The sequence below is a fragment of the Canis aureus genome, chromosome 28 (genome assembly GCF_053574225.1).
Source record: "Canis aureus isolate CA01 chromosome 28, VMU_Caureus_v.1.0, whole genome shotgun sequence".
Taxonomy (NCBI): domain Eukaryota; kingdom Metazoa; phylum Chordata; class Mammalia; order Carnivora; family Canidae; genus Canis; species Canis aureus.
The window spans coordinates 15103976-15123448 of NC_135638.1; the positions used below are offsets into that span (position 1 = coordinate 15103976).

The following is a 19473-nucleotide window of genomic DNA, read 5'->3' on the forward strand; positions in this document are numbered from 1 at the left end:
TCAAAAGTCAATAATATGATCTTGTAATTTTCTACATAACCAAATAAAGTTTCTTAGGTAGATATACAGAAGGTGATACTACAGCCGAAATGCCTAGTGATCACCCTCTTTTGAGTTAAGAAGAATGTACCCAGTCTACTTTATTACAGGTTAAAGGTTGTGCTTTTTCCACCATTACAGAATCATTCACGCAGAATCATTTAAGTCAGACCAATTGCCTGCCAACTAGAATGACTGAGACTGACTGATCTGAGCAGAAATTACAGTCTATAATGTTTTTTTCTGCTTCATGTGCAGAAACAGCCTCCAGCTGGATCTGGTTGAGCCAGACTAAATTGCATTTGATTCATTGACTTTGCTGCAATTGGTCTGTATAACAGTATGGCAGAGATCCAGCATTGCAATCCTTTTGTTCATGGCATTAAAATGGTATGTAGTAAGTTAGACTGAGTCTTTTGGAATCATTTTTATTTGCTCATATAAAAATTATAAGACTTTGAAATCTTACAAATACCAACTGTGTATATGCATACATGCACACACACACACACACACACACATACATCAAGGAAGTTTGACACTTTATACACATGTTGAATCATAGCAGCATCTTTAGAGAATGTTTTCTCTAAAGTTCATTTTGCTCATTAGTTTATAATATAATATATTAAATGTTATGATTATTATATGCCATATGTTATGCTAGATGCTTTCAAATCATTAGTTCTTTCAGTCTCATAGAAAATCTCATCAAAGCCAGTACTATTATTATCATCCTCATTAATAGCTGATGGCAGTGGCAAGGGGGAAGTTAAGTATCCTACCTAATGTCATATAGCTACTAGGTAGTAGCCCAGGTTTGGGCTCAAATAGTTGGAATACAGGATTAGTGCTGCTGCCCATCCTACTTTGCTGGCTCCTCTCTCCCTCCTTTCCTCTCTCTCTCTCTCTCTTTCTCCCTAATTTAACTGCATTCTTGAGTATCTATTCTTTATTTAAACTTAAATGCAAAGAAGTATACATTTCAGACTCTCGAAGAATTTATAGACAAGTAAGGAAAATTATTATGTAAATAACATTTAACAAATGTTTTCAAAACATGGAGAATCCTCTAATAGATTAGAATAGCATGTAAGGTGTTAGAGGATTAGAACAATAAATGTCCATGAGGTTATGTTTAATGTCAGTTCTGTTCACCATCTTAATCTTAGACTGAGGGCACTACTTTGAATCTATCAGGCATTCAAAAAACAATGCTTATTAATTGAATCACTGAAAGCAGTCTCACAAAAGAATACATGAATTATTGAAAACAGTCTCATAAAGGAGATGACCTTTTTTTTTAAAAAAAAAAGATTTTATTTATTTATTCATGAGAGACACAGAGAGTAGAGAGAGAGAGAGAGATAGATAGAGAGAGAGAGAGAGAGAGAAAGGCAGAGACACAGGCAGAGGGAGAAGCAGGCTCCATGCAGGGAGCCTGACATGGGACTCGATTCCGGGTCTCCAGAATAATGCCCTGGGCTGAAGGGGCATTAAACTGCTGAACCACCTGGGTGGCCCAGGAGATGACCTTTGACTTGATCCATGCCTATAGTAAATTTTCAAAAGTGTCAAGTACTTAACTATAAAACATTTTACTAAGTGCTTTACCATGTGCTAAGTATTCTTTTAAGCATTTTGCAAATAAAAGTATAAATAATCCTCATAACAATTACTAGTCCCATTTTCCATATGAGAACAAGGATTTGCAGAGAGACTGAGTACTTGGCTGTAGCTAGAGTGTGGCAGAGCTAGGACTCAAACACCTGCAAACCAGCTCCAGGGTCTATCCTTCCAAGCATCACCCTATGCTGCTTCCTAAGGGTCCTGGGAGTTCCAGGTCACCTTTTGCGGTTGCTTGACATTCAAAACACATACTTCTCTTCTCTTCCTTTTTGTTTTTATGTATATAAAGAAGAATTCTCAACTCCATTTCATTAAAGATGGAAAATTGAAATTCATGCCATTTGGAATATAACTTACATAAATAAGAGAGTAGGTTTTACTTGGCTTTTGACAGACTTTGGTCAAGTTGTATGTATATGTTTGCACACGGACTCTTGTCTATATTCAGAATTTGCAGAGTTTTTTATTCCTACGTGGCTACCACTTACCTATCTTTTTATTTTTTCAGCTTGTCCATTTAAATTTCCACCTATAACTTCATACACATCAGAACAAAGTCAAGCTTTAGGTACAGGAAATGTAGTGATCCTCAGCTTGTAGCTTACTTCCTAGGATTGATTCAAGTGCCTCCTGGCTGTATCCATACTTGTTCTTAGCAAAACAGTTGAAGTCATGGAGAATGGTGTTTAAATGCAAGATGTTTTAATTCTAAGTATGCAAACTTGGGTAAATTATTTAACCTGTAGGTGTCAGTTTCTTTATCTGCACAAGAAAAAATAACACCCACTGTATAAAGTTTCATGAGAAAATGTATATAAAGTGCTTGGCACTATATCTGGCTAAGTAAATGATGGTTATTAAAAATGGTTCAAATCATAGAGATTTAGTATCCTTTATCTGGATTCATATTTCTGCATGTTATGTCTTAGCACATCATCCCTGGCTTTGCTCCTAAGAGATTCCTACCTCTCTCTATCTTGAGCTTTCTAATAGGATTCCTGGAGTGGGCTTCTCAGTTCTGGGCCACTTCAGCCCTCATGATAAAAATGCTATGCCATTAGCTCATGTTATTGATGTCCACCAGAAGAGGCAAAATTTCTCAGCCTGAATTTCATAGATTTCTGTATTCTGATATCCTCATCTACCTCAAAACATTTTTTTCTCTTTATGACATATTCCTTTTCCCCCCAAGGGACAAAACTCATAGCTCTTTAACCTAAAATAAACATAGTATTTTTTCTTTCATCTAGGGATCTTCCCTTTTGCCTTTTACAATTATTTCTGTCAAATTTTGACATAAAATTTGCCTCCTATATTAGGTTTTCATCAACATTTCTAGTTCATCTTTATTGATTTTGTGTTCAATTTTTTTTTATTAAAAATAAACCAAGGCCCTGGGAATGATACAGAATATGGGATTCATTATTCATTATTGTTCTTACACTATTATGGAGCTAGTTAAATACTTTACAAATAGCTGTTAGTTCTACATCTGGTCCTGAGAATAAAATCAATAGAGTAGATAGTGAAGAAGAAAAAATAGACATGGAGTAGGAGAAGCAAGGACAATAGAATTCACAAGGGCTAGCTGAACCCACATAGATCTCTTACCATCACCAAGCTTCTAATTTGGATGATGAGGTGACCTGAAGAAAAGATGGTCCTCTTCATCATAGAGCTAAAAATGCACCTGGCCAGGATTTAGAGAAGCGAAAAGAGATTCAGTGAGAGCTAGAAAAACTATGAACATGGCTGCTACCCTTCGTCAACATGATGAGCCAGATCAGTGACAATGAGCATGAGTGGTAACAGAGACTAGTGCCAGTATTGATCTTCTGAGAATATCTTCACTCTGTGTGTTATTAAGAGAGATCCATCTCATATTTCTTCCCCTGACATCCCTTTCACCAATTGCATTACTTTCAGTCCTTGATTATCCAGCCAAATCATTAACTATTGCCTTTGAATTAGTGAAGATCCAACTCCTGGTCATCTTTCCTTTAGGCAAAGTAGGTACATTTTTTGAAGTTATTTTTTTAAGGTTTATTTATTTATTTGAAAGAGAGAGCAGGAAGGAGGAGGGGCAGAGGGAAAGGTGAGAGAGAATCCCAAGCAAACTCCACTCAAAGCATGGAGCCCAATATGGGGCTTGATCCCAGGACCCTAAGACCACCACCTAAACTGAAACCAAGAGTCAGATGCTTGACCAACTATGCTATTCAGGTGCCACACATTTCTTTTTTTCTTTTTCAAGATTTTATTTATTTATTCATGAGAGACAGAGAGAGAGAGAGAGAGAGAGAGAGAGAGAGAGGCAGAGACACAGGCAGAGGGAGAAGCAGGCTCCATGCAGGGAGCCCGACGTGGGACTCGATCCGGGGTCTCCAGTATCATGCCCTGGGCCGAAGGTGGTGCTAAACCACTGAGCCACCTGGGCTACCTGGTGCCCCACATTTCTTGAAGTTCTGACCACTGGGTAGACTTTGCTTTACCACTGAGAGGGACTGTAGTGTTGTAGCCATATACCTTCAAGTAGTGCGTAATCATTTGTAAATCAGGACCAATTTTTTTCTTCCTTAAGCAACTCTCCATGAGGTTTTAGGTGTAGGTTAAGGGGAAGTAATATAATAGGAAAATGGGCCATGGGCATTTGGGCCATTTGCTTGTGCAACTCACTGTGTCTTAAGAAACTGATTGAACTCAATATCATATCTACCATTTCTGTTCGATGATGGGGATGCTACTGTCTCTCTCAAGGGTATGAATCAAAGAATCAGACAACACTCTGATGGGCAGTGTAGGCCATATAGTAATTTGATGGTCCGTGGTTAGGTGTTGGTTTTTTACTAAAGCTCTGTAGCAAGCCAGAGATATTTTACAAAAGGAGAATAATTATGTGTAACAGAAGGTGTAGTTTGCTTCAAAATCCTAAATATCTGCTTCTTGAATCACTTATAAGGACTGCCAAAAGTTCCATTCAGCTTTCCTGTCTTGACAAAGATACTTCAAGCACTGTTGTATCTTATAGATCACATAGCCCAAATGATAGGACATCTTGCTTGGCACCTTGTATATGTTGCAGAGTCTTCTTCTCATGTTCTGGACCTCCATCAAAACTAAAACTTTTGAAGTTACTAGGCAAATGGGTCAGAATAGCATATCCAAATGAGGTATATTTTGCAATCAATATCAAAGAGATACAAATAATGCTTTTTCTTTACTGGTAAGAGGGGTCAGATGAAGCAATTTTCTTCATTTTGGAAAGGATACTTTTCATGTCATGGGCCATTGACTGGATCCATAGAAATTTCACTAGGCAGACAGGCTCTGAATTTTTGTGGAGTTTGTTTCCTATCCATGGGCACAGATGTTTCTAAATAATGCGTAGATAGTTGCTACTATTTTCACATCCTTCCCAAACAGCTAAATATTATAAAGAAAATAAACCATCATGAAATACCACTGAAAGAAGAGGTAATCAAGGTCTCTGCAGACTAGATTATGACATGATATAAGGCTGGAGAATTGATATCACCCTTAGGTAAGATGGTAGTGATGTACTGTTGTCTCAAACAGCCAAAAGTAAACCGTTTCTCTTGGTCTTTACTAACAGGTATGAAGCAAAGAGTATTTGCCAAATCAATAGCCTTGTACCATATGCCAGGGGATATGTTGATCTGTTCTACTAACAAAACCACATTTGAAGGAGCAACTGCAATTGGAGTCACCATCTGGTTAAGTTTGTGGAAACTCACTGTCATTCTTCAAGATCCATCTGTCTTCCACAGAGGCCAAAGAGACAATTAAATGGGATGTGACAAGAATCACTATCTTGCATCTTTCAAGTCTTTAGTGGTGGTACTAATGTCTAAAGTTCCTCTAGGAATGCAATGCTGTTTTTAGTTTACTATCTAGGCAGTTCTAGTGATTTTCACTTGGCTTTCCCTAAAATAATAGTTTTCATTCCATAGGTTAAGAAACCAAAGTGGGGATTCTTATAGTTTCTGAGCATGTCTATTGCAATCACGCATTTTGGAATCTGGGAAATTAACCACAGGATGAGTTTTGAGACTCTTTGGTTCACTATGAGATAGACCCAAGTCAAAACTCAATTTATTTTAGGCCTCCATTAACCTCTACTACAATTGGTGAGCCACAGTGAAATATTTGGTCTCCCGGAATTGGTTTAAGTTTAGAGCCAATGTCTAATAATCCCTCAAAAGTCTAATTATTTTCTCTTCTGCAATGCACAATCACCCCAGTAAAAGGTTGCACAACTCTTTAAGGGAAGGCTAAAAGATTTACATTACATACTTTCATCATGGAAAATGTTTTTTTTCCTAAGGGTAGCAGGCTTTCCTTTCATTTAAGGGGTTCCAGGTCTGTGAACTGGTTCATCTCTGGGAACTTGTTGAAGGGCATGATACTTCAATTGTAGTCAGGCTTCTGTTCACTAGACCTAGAGTTTTTTTGTGTATACAAGCCAAGCAAGACTTTTATATGTTGCTCATCTATTTCAGTTCTAGGGACACCTTGTCAGTTGGCCAACTAGACCATTTCGACTCTTGCTTTTAACTCAATTGCCTTTAAACTGTGCAATTGTGTGACTTGGTTAAACAGTTTGTATATAGCTTTTACTTCTGTGTCTTGTTTTGAGCCTGAAGATAGCTGCAAAGGCAGTAAAATAATAAGCTAAAGACATAAAGTGGGGTGGTTAGGACAAATCCAAACCCATAAGGATAGGCTGGAACATACATCTGTCTCTTACCACCTCCAACCAAGTTTCCAACTTCAATGATGCCAGTAACAAGCTACAGAAGCTAGTGCTCAGAATTTGGAGAGCTTAGGGAGATCTGGCACGAGTTTGAGGGGTTGCTTTCCAGCTAGTGTCCCAGTTGCTATAAACACTAACCATGGATTTACTGACACTGAAGGAGATTCAACAGAGCTAAAGCAGCTGCAGGACTAACTGCTGCTGCACAATAGGATGAGCTAGTACATCAGGGACCAATCTATGTGAGCTACAACAGCATTTGTTGTCCTGCACTGACCTGAGTGCAAAAAGAAAATATATGGCTTCTGCCTCACTTTTGCCTTCCAAATTTCATGCAAAATGTTCCTCATGATCCATGCTAATAAGAAAATATGCAGGTGTCAAAGCAAAAACTGCACCAGACAATGTTGAACAGGCAAGGAAGACTTTGTTCAAGGTTATTGAAACAGGAGAAACATATGAGAACTCTGAGCTTACCTCTACTGAAGAACATGGCAGGAATTTTTAAAAGCTGGATTGGGAAGATCTTAGGCACCCCCTTGTTTGTTAATTGGCCTTACCCAAAGGAAAATCAAACTTTCTCTTCATGACAGGAAATAATTTTACAACTTGGAGCAAAGTGCCAACTGAAGTTAGGCTTCTCTTCTCCTACAGACTCTGGGAGGCAGGAATGCTATCTTTCCTGATGATTGCTCCTTTAAAGGTTAGCTCCCTAGTCCAGAGAAAATCTTCAGCTGCAAAACTGGCAAGAGGCTTTTTAAAAGACTTACATCTCAAAAAGGCAGAGAAAGAATTTACAATTACAAGTTTTCTAAAATACATATTCTAAGAACAGGGAGGTCAGGAGCCTAGAGTCAAGAAAATGCCTGTTTATGGTTTAGCAAAGCTGAGGGGAGTATTAAAGCTATCTTGGTCTCAAGGAAGGGAATACTAGGAAATATAGTTTTAGCTTGGCTAAGTTGATACTGTGCAAATCTAGCAATTCTTTTTTCTGAACTCCTACTGTTCTGATGCCTCATTTAGTGCTTATTTGTTCTATTATGAACCTGATGCAAAAATGGGAAATAAAAGAATGACTGCATGGCCTTTATGTGTCATGTTGAAACATTATAATAAGACTATTTCATGATTATTTAATTTTCACTTTTGTAGTTGACAAACTGCCACAAACCTTTTAGATAGATGACTGTGGTTGTGTACAGTAAACTTTATTCACAAAAATAGGCAATGGGTTGGATTTAGCCTATTGTCTGTAGTATGCTAACCCCCACTCTAGAAGAATGCAGTTTTGTTTGATTTACTATTGGATAACAGCCTAGATTCTTGAAGTGAATTATTGATTTATGGATTCATATAGTAAACGATGTTTTTTCAAAAGAGATGTAAAAGTTTTCTAACCAGTAGAGAAGATAACCTCAAATGTTACAATTTTGTTTCATCATAGGACATTAACTACTTTTATATTTTACACTGCAATGATATTATTTCAGGGTTCTGTGTTTCCCTAACTATAAATACTTCTATCTTTCCTATACTCTTTTGAACCATCTTTACCAATACTCCATTTCCCTCATTATTGCCTTAAATAAATCTCTGACACATGTTAACTATGTGTTTGTAATAGACTCATATCTTTAACCTTTAGAAATTATGCTTTGATAGTTTACTGATGGTTTACAGTATTGGGCATCCTTAGCCTTTCTCTGAAGGGCAGAGCCTGCCCTGATAAGCTTGAAGAAAAAAAGAAGAAGCAGTGGAGCTAAACCTGTTCTGTAATTTCCCCCCAAAGATTAATTAGTCCTCTTTTCTTGAGGAAGAGTTAGGGTATGAGCAGGGTCAGGAATTGCCCTCTAGCTTTGTAGTTCCTCTAGTGTGGTCCCCAGAGCAGCAACAGCAGCCCTGAACAGTTATTAAAATGGTCAACTCATAGGTCCCCTCAGATCTACTAAAGCAGAAACTCTGAAGGTGGGGTTCGGCAATCTGCAGTTTGAAGAGCCTTCTAGATTTTAGTGCAAGCTAATGTTTGAAAACCTCTGCTTAGAAGATACCCAATACAGATACTTGGGATCTGAAAGTACTTCCTTCTAAACAGCATTTAATACAAAGCTCAGCCACTCTCTAGGGTCTTTACTTTCACAGGTGAAGGCACATCTTCAGCACTTCACACTGCTGCTGAAGGGAGATTTTCAAGTTTGTCTTATAAGTGTGACTTGCTTGTTCTTGATAATTTATTTAATTGGCAAGTTAAATTCTATTTTACTATAGGATTTATTTTTTAAATGAAAGATAAAAATTAATTTGGGAAAGTGGTATGGGCAGGCCAGGCACTTTTCTCTTTGCCCTCTGCTGCTATAATTTACAGTTGTTTTCATAAAGACAATGATTTAAAATGCATTTCCACATCATCTCTGACTACTCTTCAATCGATAATTCATTTCCACTTAGGTAGATGACCTGAAGTAAGAAAAGTACAGTGATAGAATCATAAAGAAGTGTCAGAATAGTCTCTAGAGATTGTTCTGAGCAGAGCGTTTCATTTAGTTACTTCAAAATCTATGGTGGGCTTTCTGGAAACGTTTGCTTCATAATCACCATTGGATATGTCTCAAATCAAGCTGAAGAGTGAGTGAACAAATGGGACAAGCAATAATAATGGAGACTGCCTTATGGGGCTTTTTGGATACAGATCACTAGTGGGGTGAAGCCTTTCCTACAACCATAATTAATCTAGAGACTAATAGATTGCCATGGGAAGTGCTCACTGTAATGACACATTTTTTTTTTATCCTGGAGAACTGGGTTTTGAATGCTGATCCAGGCTACTAGGAAAACCACTTTTTGTTCTACTAACCTATTCTGACACATGAAGGGCAGGGGAGCTGCATTTGCTGCACAGCTCCTTACTGTAACACCACTGGCTATCCCACTGGTGCCTACCTTTCGCAGAAGTGCAGTGTCATCTAGAACTCAGAGCTCAGATTTACACTGGCACAGGGAAAGTGTCCTCATGAGATCTTTTCTTTCCATTAACAGGACTTCTATTTTCATTAATGATCAAAAAACATATGCTCTCTGAAAGCAGGAGGCCTCCTGGAATAAATATTTCAAGAACATGAGCCACTTTTCCAGAAATCATTGTCTTTCTACAACATTCTCCTTTGGTTACTTGGGGAATTATTTCTAAGGTAGTTTTGTATTCATTATGGCTTCCAGAATATCCTACAATACTTTGTCTGTCTTTCAGCAGGACATATCAGACCATGGAAGATGATAACTCTTTACTAGTCCTTAGGCCAATTATCTTAAGAGTGAGTGATGCCTAGGAGCATCACTGGTCCTGAGGGGCTGCTGTGGTTCTCTACTTTCTGCCTCATGTCAGAGTTCACAAATACTAATTTTGTTAGTACATATGAGGCAGAACAGGCTCTAAATGACTCAATCTAAATAAAATGAACTAACTAAATAAAGATAGCTTATTTATTAATTTGCAAGAAAATTTACCTACATGTATCACAATTTCAAGATATTTATGGTCACAGATTGATGGGTATCAGATTGGCATTATTATTAAATGTTATAAATACAGATGACTATTATTTAAAAATAGCAATAGGGCTACTTATTAAATACTTGACATATTCCAGGGATTATTTTTATAAATGCAATGAGGGATATTTTGAAAATTTAATGTACATATTCCTTTGACCTTTCTGAGCACTTGACCCTTATCCAAGTGTGTCTACAGATTCAGAGTAGAGATTATATTTATTATCCAGAAAGAATGCTACAAGAAAGACAGAGTTTAACATTCATAAATTTGATCTGCAGGAAGATGGTAATAGTCTTAGAAGCTGTGAAAGTATTGAAAAAAGAATCTTAAATTTCCTTTCTTATAATTTAGCCATTCAATAGACAAAATTGGCAAGCCTGACCTAAGTCTTCAACTAAAAAAAGAGGAATAGTATAATGATGATGGAGGGAGGAGAACGAAAGGTTATGTACTTGTGCTAGGTTAGTGAAGGTCATAACAAGGGCAGAAAGAAGCTCTGGCCTCTGGAATTCAGATCTTCGGCCTCTCTCTGACCAACCTGGAAAGCCAATCACACTCATCATGAGTCACATAGCAGGGGACTCTGAGGTTAGCTTAATTCATCCTTGCATCACAGAGGTGGTATAAACAACACCCAGAATGCTAGACATTTGGCTGGGGAAAAGGGGAAGTCTTGTAGGGTGATTTTTTTTCCAGTTTTTATTTAAGTTCAATTTAGTTAATGTACAGCATATTATTAGTTTCAGAGGTAGAATTTAGTAATTCATCAGTTGCATATAACACACAGTGTTCATTACATCATTTCAGATATGACTGCAGAGTGAACCACCAGAATCAGGCTAAAGAAGAGATACAATCAGGGGGAAATAAGGTCTGAATCTAGTTCCCTTGGACTCAGCCTGTGCTCCAGTGGTGGGATGTTCTTAAGAGGGATTACCTTTATGTTAGGATAGTCTGGGTAGTCACACTTCTCATTGCATGCCTTATTGTCAATTAAGAATGGAAAAATGGCATCTGATGGTCAACCTTCTCTCACCTTCAGAATACTGAAAATTCTTCCCTTTCTCCTATTTTCATTAATAACACCATTTTCCTTATTGCAGTTGTTTTTATAACATCTCTTCAATTTGGTATAATTTCAAGTGTTTAACTGCATTTGTGCAGATTTGCCATTTACTATATTTAAGGCCTGCTGCTTCCAGATGATATGCAAAAAGACACCTTTTCCCCCTCATTTGTAAAATGATTCAGAATCATGCAGTACAATGAGTAACTTCTGGGAAGGGTTCCATGTTCAACAAAAATGTTCTAATCTAATTCAGGGCATGTGATGTCTTGTTGGCCACAATCACAGAGGACAGGTAGCCCTCTTATGTCTTGGTCATCTAGTTTGCTTCCTGACCTTGGTCTTTCTCATCTTTTGTCTAGAATTCTAGGTTTCATGTTCCTCTGAGGTCTGAATCTCTTCATTCATTGGTTGGATAGATGACAAGAGTATGTATTAACAAATCATTCTTGAAAAGTCCTTTTTAATTATTTCTATTATTCTCTCATACATCTTAGTGAGGAAAAAAAGGAATTTTATTTCCTTCTTTTCCATTGTAAAAGAGGGGAACTTGGAGGTTAAATGCTGTTCCTCAGGAAATCTGGCGATATACCAATAGAAGAAGTACCCAAGACCTTTAGAATCATTGATCTGCCTTACTTGACACTTCCTTTAAAATTTTATCATTTGAACAATTATGAATAAAACATGAAGTTTGCATTCATGCCATTTACATATCTCCTTGCTCTGAGGGAAAATACATACCCAGATTTCTCTCTTTTTGTTCCAGTGTACTTAAGGGACTAGTAGATAAAACTAAGATGATAAATGAGATTCCATGGCTGAGGGCAGTAGAGTAGCAACCCACTGACCCAATGTTCCCTTGAACTGGACTTGCTCATGCCTGAGGCTAATGGTCAGTTTGCTGTATAATGAAGGCAGGAGTCTGGAGAACTTGATTAGCATCCATCCATCTTTGTTTTGTTTATGATTTTTACCCTAATGCTGAGGTTTTCTGCTACAACATTTCCCTGACTCCACCTCCTGGGCCTTGGACTTTTATTGTGGATTTTGGGCTACTTTCATTAAATATATATTTTAAATTCCTAGTTTTAATTTTTCATGGAACTAGAATATTATTTCCATATACATATCATGAATCTTAATTTGCCTATTTAAAACATAGGGATAAATAATAGCTGCCCATCTAACATCTTTGTTTTCAAAGTCCAGTAAGAGACACAGATTCTTTTTATAAAATTTTCAAACTCACTAAAATTACTGCTACTACTACTACTACCACCAGCAGTACCACTACTACCACTCTTACTACATCTCGCTTTTACAATGTCCTTACTTGGGGGCTTTTATATTACCAACATACAGCAATATTTAACTCTTCGCAAGTGCTCAGTACTTATAATTAAGTTATATTATATTGGATTCTGACATGAAACTCATATTCCGATATCTACAAATATACAAACTCCAGGACTCTAATCCTGAGGATCATAATTCAGTATGTTTTGAGTGTGGTGTTTTTGGTGATTCCAAAATATGATCAAGTTTGGAAACTTCAGCTTAGATCACACCGCCCTATTTACAGCTACTTTTTTAGCACCATGGACAGCAGACTTGGCTTTAAAAATTATGCAGTGGAATGTTAAGAATTCTATAGTTTTTGAATGGAAGGGATCTTTGAGATAATAATTTTTAAAAAGTACCATGTTTTCCAAGTGAGAAAAGTAAATCATACAAAAATTTGAAATATTTTACAAAGATCAAGCAAGATGAAGAGTGCTGACAGCTTTATATTTCATGACTTTCCTTAATTCTCCATCTACAATGAATTTTCTTCATTTTGTGAAACACACAGTGCTCACTTCCCAGCCCCCATTTGCTTTGTAAACTTCTCCTTACCAGCTTCAAGCGCCACTTCTTCAGGCAGTCATTTCTGACTTCTCAGACTAAGTCAGTTATTGTTATCACATGCTTTTATTTTTTAATTTTTTTATTATATGCTTTTATAGATCCATGTTGGTACCCTTCACATCTTTTATCTCAATATGTAATTATACAATCAACAGTGTGATTATTGGATTCATGTTCTCTTCTACCAGACTGTGAATGTCAGAGTTTGTGACTATTTTTGCTTATCTTGGTGTCCTTTCCCTAGCACAATGCCAGGCACATAATACGCAAGTGATGAATATGTGCTTAATTGAATAGAATTTTATTAGCAGCAGCCATAACATGATAGAATTTTATTTGTCCTAATTTAAAATCTAATGAAATTTCTTGTTCATGCCATTTACTTTAGACTTCAGTGTGCTGTTTATGACTAACACTAACATGTGCAAGAGGATCTTTTACTATCACATAAAAGTTCTTTATGACAAGTAACCTGTTTTCAATTATGTATGAGTTATAAGAAAAAATATACTGGTTGGTCAAAAAGCAGGGAAATTTTAGAATGTCTGTTCAGGAAACTGAAAGATACATTTTTATTTTTTGTTCCTGCAGTTATATATAGCATTCTCTGTGGAGAGATAAACAGATGATAGGTAGATAGATAGATAGATAGATAGATGAAGATAGAAATGCAGACATAGACATAGGTATAGATGTATGTAGGACATTTGACTATATTTAATGCCACAGGATTGTACACTTAAAATGGTTAAAATAGTACATTTTTATATATATTTTACCACAATAAAAATAAATACATAAATAATAAAAAAAATAGATCCTCTCTACCTTCAAAGAGCTCTTAAACAAGTTAATATGACATGTAAACAGCTAGGACAGTTTATGGACCAGACTTAAGATACTGGTGAAGGTTTAAGGTGGTCACCAAGGCCAATTCTATCAGAGCAGGGCTGTGCTGACTGGAAGTCACAGCCTTGACTCAGAAGTGAAGGTACCTACTAAATCAGGCAACTTCATTCAGCTAAGTATGCTATTATGAAATGACTCAGCAGAATGTGTTTGAAAGTCAGTTCTCTGTTCAGCAGGAAGGGAATGCTGAGCTTTGCTCAGTAAGTACTGTTCATAGCTTGAGTAGAATGCTGGCGAAGTCTAAAATTGCCCTCTTGCTGTTTTAGAGGCTCTAGATTTCCTGTTTTTTTTCTAGCCTGATCTGGTGATTCACACAGACTGGTGCTGATCAGGCTTATGTCTGTCAGTGAGCGGAGAGAGACTTAGGAAAGAATTCTGTCAGGCTTTGATTTCTTTGTTTTGGTATTTTTCAAAATTTAGTTGAAGCAAAGAGTTTTGCAAAGCTCTTCAGATAAGAAGACTATTGATTATAGTTCTAATCCTGCTACGGTTATCATGAGTAACTAGGAAAGGAGACATAATGATAGGGAGGGTTGAAGATGAAATATATGTCTTTGGGCATTAGATTAACATGGGAAAATTATTAGTAGGCCGATGGTCGGGGTCCATCAGGGTAGATTCTAATTTAATGGGGCTTAAGTGGCGCCTAGAAGTCTTCATTTAGAACAAAAACAAAAACAATCCAGGTTAAAAGCAAACAATCAGCTTAAGCTGAATTTCGGCAATAGGATGTACTGGCAACCAAGATAACAAGAAGACTAGAGATTTATTTAGGTCTTTATTTAACTTCACTATTGTACTATGGTAGTTGAAAGACAAAAGCTGTATCTAAAAGCTGCAATGGGACGAAATGAGAAGTCAGTAAAGCAGTAAGTTATTTCATTTAGATCAGTGGATCAGGGATCTTAATGTAAAATTGACTGACTTTTTATTAAAGAGTGGTTTATGCAATAGTAGTCAATTATGTCTATTGAGTGGATTATTGATAGAATTAATAGGCTGTTTCACTATCATTGAAACAGTGTTTTTAATCTCCCGTTTCTTGGCCTCTATCATATAAAAAAGAAAATTTTCAAATTGCTGGTAAGGTCAATGAAGGGCTCTGAAAAGCAGTATAATGTAGGGAAAAAATAGACCAAGGGCTGAATCTAGCATTGTTCCTTATTTCTGTGCTGCTACTACCACCCTTAGGACCATGACCATGACTGCTATCACCTCCAATTTTTTAGTACTATTTGACATAAGACATTCTTCTAATGTTCAGCACATAACTTCTAGGTAGGAATTTTTACTATCTTTTGCAGTTAAGTGAGCTATAATCAGAAAAGTTATGACTTGCCCAAATCACATAGCTGTTAAGAGACAACACAGATCAAGTTTCTCCTGCCAAATAGTGGATTTCTCCCCCCCATTCTAGTTGAATGATCTTGGACTAATTTAGTATATGCATTTAGTATATGCATTTTAATTTCTTTGTTTTCCAAGTAAAAGTAAGACTTCACAGGATCATTGTGAGGATTAACTAAGACCCCAATGGATCTGTACAATATAGAGAAACTTTAGTACCAGTGTAGCAGATATGCTAGTTTTATCCCAATACTCATGTTCTATTCCTTTCATAGAATAGGAAAGAAATATTCATTGGATAATAGACTCTCAAATTTAGCCTACCCACTCTCTCAATGTTTCTGTACCTTGTAGTTGGTTAAGTGTGGCCATGAACCAATGAGATGGAAGAAGCATGCAGCAGCTTCCAACAATCTTCTTTTCATAAGTAACAGGTGATTAAGTGCCCTTTCCTCCACTTCTTCTCTGTCCCTTTTCCATACACCTGCCAAGAGATGGTAGAGCAGTGAGAAGAGGAGAGCAGTGAGAAGAGGGTCTCTCAGGATCTCTTGGAGAAGAGCTACATGCCGGCCCTAGGCAGCCCATTTCTAGACATTTAGATTAAAAAGAAATAAATTTTATTCTTCCTCAAAGTCTTGAATAATATATTGTATGTAGTAAATATTGTTAATCATTTAATATTGTAATATTAGGTGTAAAATTGCATTAGATGTGATAATATATATCTTACATAATATAACACTATAGATACAGATTATCTACATGCATATTTATATATAGAGAGATGGATAGATTTGTTTTGAAAGGGTAATAAAAGCTAAGTATTCACTTTATAAGAAAATTGATTTTAGATTATAAAAATTTTAATAAATTGCTTTTGGACTATAAAAATAATGTGTATATACATACCTATAATCCAAACACTTGCAGTTCTAGGCTTACGTAATTTGGGGTTAGTTTTTTTCTCCGTATACCAAACTTTTTTTTTTTAAGATTTTATTTATTTGTTTAAGAGAGAGAGAAAGCATGGATAGGGGAGGAGCAGAGGGAGAGGGAGAAGCATACTCCCAGCCAAGCAGGGAACCCAGTGCAGGGCTTGATCCCAGGACCCTGGGATCATGACCTGAGCTGAAGGCAGACACTTAACTAACTGAGCTACCCAGGCGCCTCTCCTTATGCCAAACTTACTGTTATATTTTAATTCTGGCATATTGTTACATTATTTTGATAATCTAAAAGCAATCTTCTAATGAAATCAATATTTGTTTCCATTATCCTTTTGAAATGAATCAATATGCAAGTAAGTGTGAGTGCTCATAGACAGTAGATGTTGAAAACATGTATGCTGTTTTCCCAATTATTTTATTGTGGTAAAATACACCTAAGATTTACCATTTTAACTGTATTTCAGTGTATAGTTCAGTGGCATTAAGTGTATTCATATCAATTTAATCATCACCATCATCCATTTCCACAACTATTTCCATTTCTTAACATTGAAATTCTACATCCATTAAACAGTAACTCCCTTTTCTCCCCTCCAGCCAGCTCTGGGCAACCAACATTCTATTTTCTGTTGCTATGATTCTAACTACTCTAAGTACCCATATAAATGGAATCACATGCTGTTTGTCTTTTGGTGATTGGCTTATTTCACTTAGCATAGTATCCTCAAGGTTCATCCATATTGCAGCATACCTCATAATCACCTTCCTTTTTAAGCTAAAAAATATTCCATTGTATATATCTCTCTTTTGATTACTACTTACATGGAATATCTTTTTACATCCTTTTTAAGCTGCAGAATTTGTTTTTGGTTTTTCTATTTCTTTTTAGTTTCCTGTCTCTATTGATACTTCCATTTTGTTCATACATGGTTTTCTTCTTGACTGTCTCCATATTTTCTTTTAATTTTGTGAGCAACTTTAACAAAGTTTTAAACTCTTTATCTAGTAGATCTGCCATTGGGTCTTTCCCGGGGACCATTTGTTTTGTTTTGTTTTGTTTTGTTTCCTATTTCTTTGTAGGCCTTGTGATATTTTTTTGTTGAAAACCAGAAATTTGAAATTACTGTAGTAACTTTGAAAATCAGATGCCCCTCCTTCCCCAGAGTTTTCTGTTTTTCTGTTTGTTTTGGTTTTGATTGCTATGTCTCTGTGTTAAAGATCAGTCAGAGGTATAAACTTCTTTTCAAACCTTTCCAAGACTGTGCCTTTCCCTAGGCATGCACAGTGATTTTCTAATTTCTGCTACATAAATAGAAGTTGCTTTTGAATATTTGGCTCCCACAGTGCAAAAAGAGAAAACTGAAGCAAGACGAAAGGTTTTGTCCCTTTAAATCCTCTGGAAGTCACTTTAGCCAAAGGAGAAGGGGGTTGTAACAATGGAGGGAGGTACAACAACAATGGCCATCATCTCTGTGTCTGCCTTTCTATGATCTGAAGCAGCCATCAGAGATCAGATGACAGATCCCTAATGTTTTTTGGACAGGGTCTTTAAAGGACACCCTGGCCCCTACAAGCTGTACATAAGCTGCTCCCAGAACTCATGCACAGCTGCCTTTCACTTGGCTGCAGGTGGCAGACAGATAGTTGCTATAGTGACAGGAAGGAGCTAAAGTTGACCAAAAATAATTGTTTACTATCCAAGGCTTCCCCTGGAAGTAGCAAACCTTCAATGGACTTGAGAATCCTAAAATAGTTAACCCGGACAGACTTTGCCCATGAAATTGTTGAGTAGGGAGATGGATTGTTGGTGGGCTCCCTACTGTGCCATCTTCTCAGAATCCTCTAACATGCAGCTACTAAGGGCCTTTTTCCCCCCCTTTTCCAATGTCTTTTATCATAATCTATTGTGAAGGGATAGGAAGAAAAGGAAACCCATAATTACAGATATGACCATGAATACATCATTTAGGCCCCATTTGGGACTGTCTTCAGTAATCTCAAAGGACCCTGGTTGGAGTAGAACTAGCTAATGTCCCTTAAAAGAGTCAGCTTTGGTCAAAATCTTCTTATGGTGGCTCACTTGTATAGTAGAATAAAACAAAGAGAGTTACTAGTCCGTCTTCATATTGTTGTAAGGACAAGTATTTTATTTTATTATTGAGTACATCATAGCTGGATTCTACAAAAAAGCTTTGAAATTAGAAATAATTTTGTTTAAAGATGTGAAAAATGCTGAACATCTTTTGTATATTCATTTGTTTTTTTCCCATTTTTTAAAAGATTTTATTTATTCATGAGAGAGAGACACACACACACACACATAGAGAGAGAGAGAGAGAGAGAGGCAGAGACACAGGCAGAGGGAAAAGCAGGCTCCATGCAGGGAGCCTGATGCAGGACTCAACCTGGGTACTCCAGGATCAGGCCCTGAGCTGAAGGCAGATGTGCCCAACTGCTGAGCCACCCAGGCATCCCTTTTCCTTTCTATCTTAAGAGTGTTTTCATTTTTAATGCTAATGGAAAAATAAAGGCTCTTTAAATTTCTACTCAGTTATAGTAGAGGTGAAGATGTAAATTTAAGTAAAGCAACTCAATCTAAATATATTTCTTTACCAAAATGAATTTCTTCATTATTCTGAATTTCCCATTTCTTACATCTTCTCATTTGGGGATAATAGAAGAGGCATTAGTCTACACAAATCTGTAAAGAAGTAATTTCATCTTCTGTTAACTAGCATGCATATGAGGTAATTAGATAAATCTGTAATGAACAATATGCCTTATATATAGACTGTGGGCAGGGCACTGTGACAGGCACTTTTTAAAGATCCCTATGAATGAAACATGTGTTGTTTAATTTTATAAACTGTACCTCTGGCTGAGAGAATGACAATGACTGGCATTACACTAAATAAACTGTCAGATGGCTGAGAGAAGTTTTCTAGAATCAATTCATCAGTTTTGGTGTGATCTTTCTACTGCTGAATTGTGTTTACAAGATGCCTTACTTTGGCATTCAAGGCTCTTTGTTTTATGGATCAAGTGTATATATAAAACCTGAGCTTTCATTGCTCCTTGACTATCATTTTCACTTCATCCAATTGGTTTACTCACTCTCTCTCTTCACACCTCTGTTTTCTCCTCACTGCATTTCATTAACGTAGGTTGTTCCTCTCCTCCTAACCAAATCTTTTTCACCATTTAAAACCAAGCCCATTGCTATTTTTTTTCCCCACTGTTACTTTCCTCCTCTAAATTGTAACATGTCTTTTGTCTGGATCAGCATTTAGGAATTATTCCC

The 19473-nt window shown here is 36.7% G+C and overlaps 2 long non-coding RNA genes across 10 annotated transcripts in view; one reads left to right on the forward strand and one right to left on the reverse strand.

Moving 5' to 3' along the window:
- The window catches only part of LOC144300456 (uncharacterized), a 230010-nt gene that overhangs the window by 57015 nt on the left and 153522 nt on the right, over window positions 1–19473 (forward strand). For 6 of the 9 annotated variants that reach the window (XR_013367087.1, XR_013367089.1, XR_013367092.1 and 3 more), the window contains one exon: window positions 5282–5492. The exons of 1 other annotated variant lie outside the window; for it this stretch is intronic. This is a non-coding gene — a long non-coding RNA (uncharacterized LOC144300456). Of the gene's footprint in view, window positions 1–297; window positions 430–5281; window positions 5493–19473 lie in introns of those variants that run through there. 2 more of the 9 variants (XR_013367088.1, XR_013367094.1) reach the window with 1 other exon arrangement.
- LOC144300458 (uncharacterized) overlaps window positions 1–19473 on the reverse strand; it is a 73611-nt gene that overhangs the window by 7616 nt on the left and 46522 nt on the right. Inside the window, exon 3 of the long non-coding RNA XR_013367102.1 lies at window positions 15550–15709. This is a non-coding gene — a long non-coding RNA (uncharacterized LOC144300458). The remainder of the gene's footprint in view (window positions 1–15549; window positions 15710–19473) is intronic.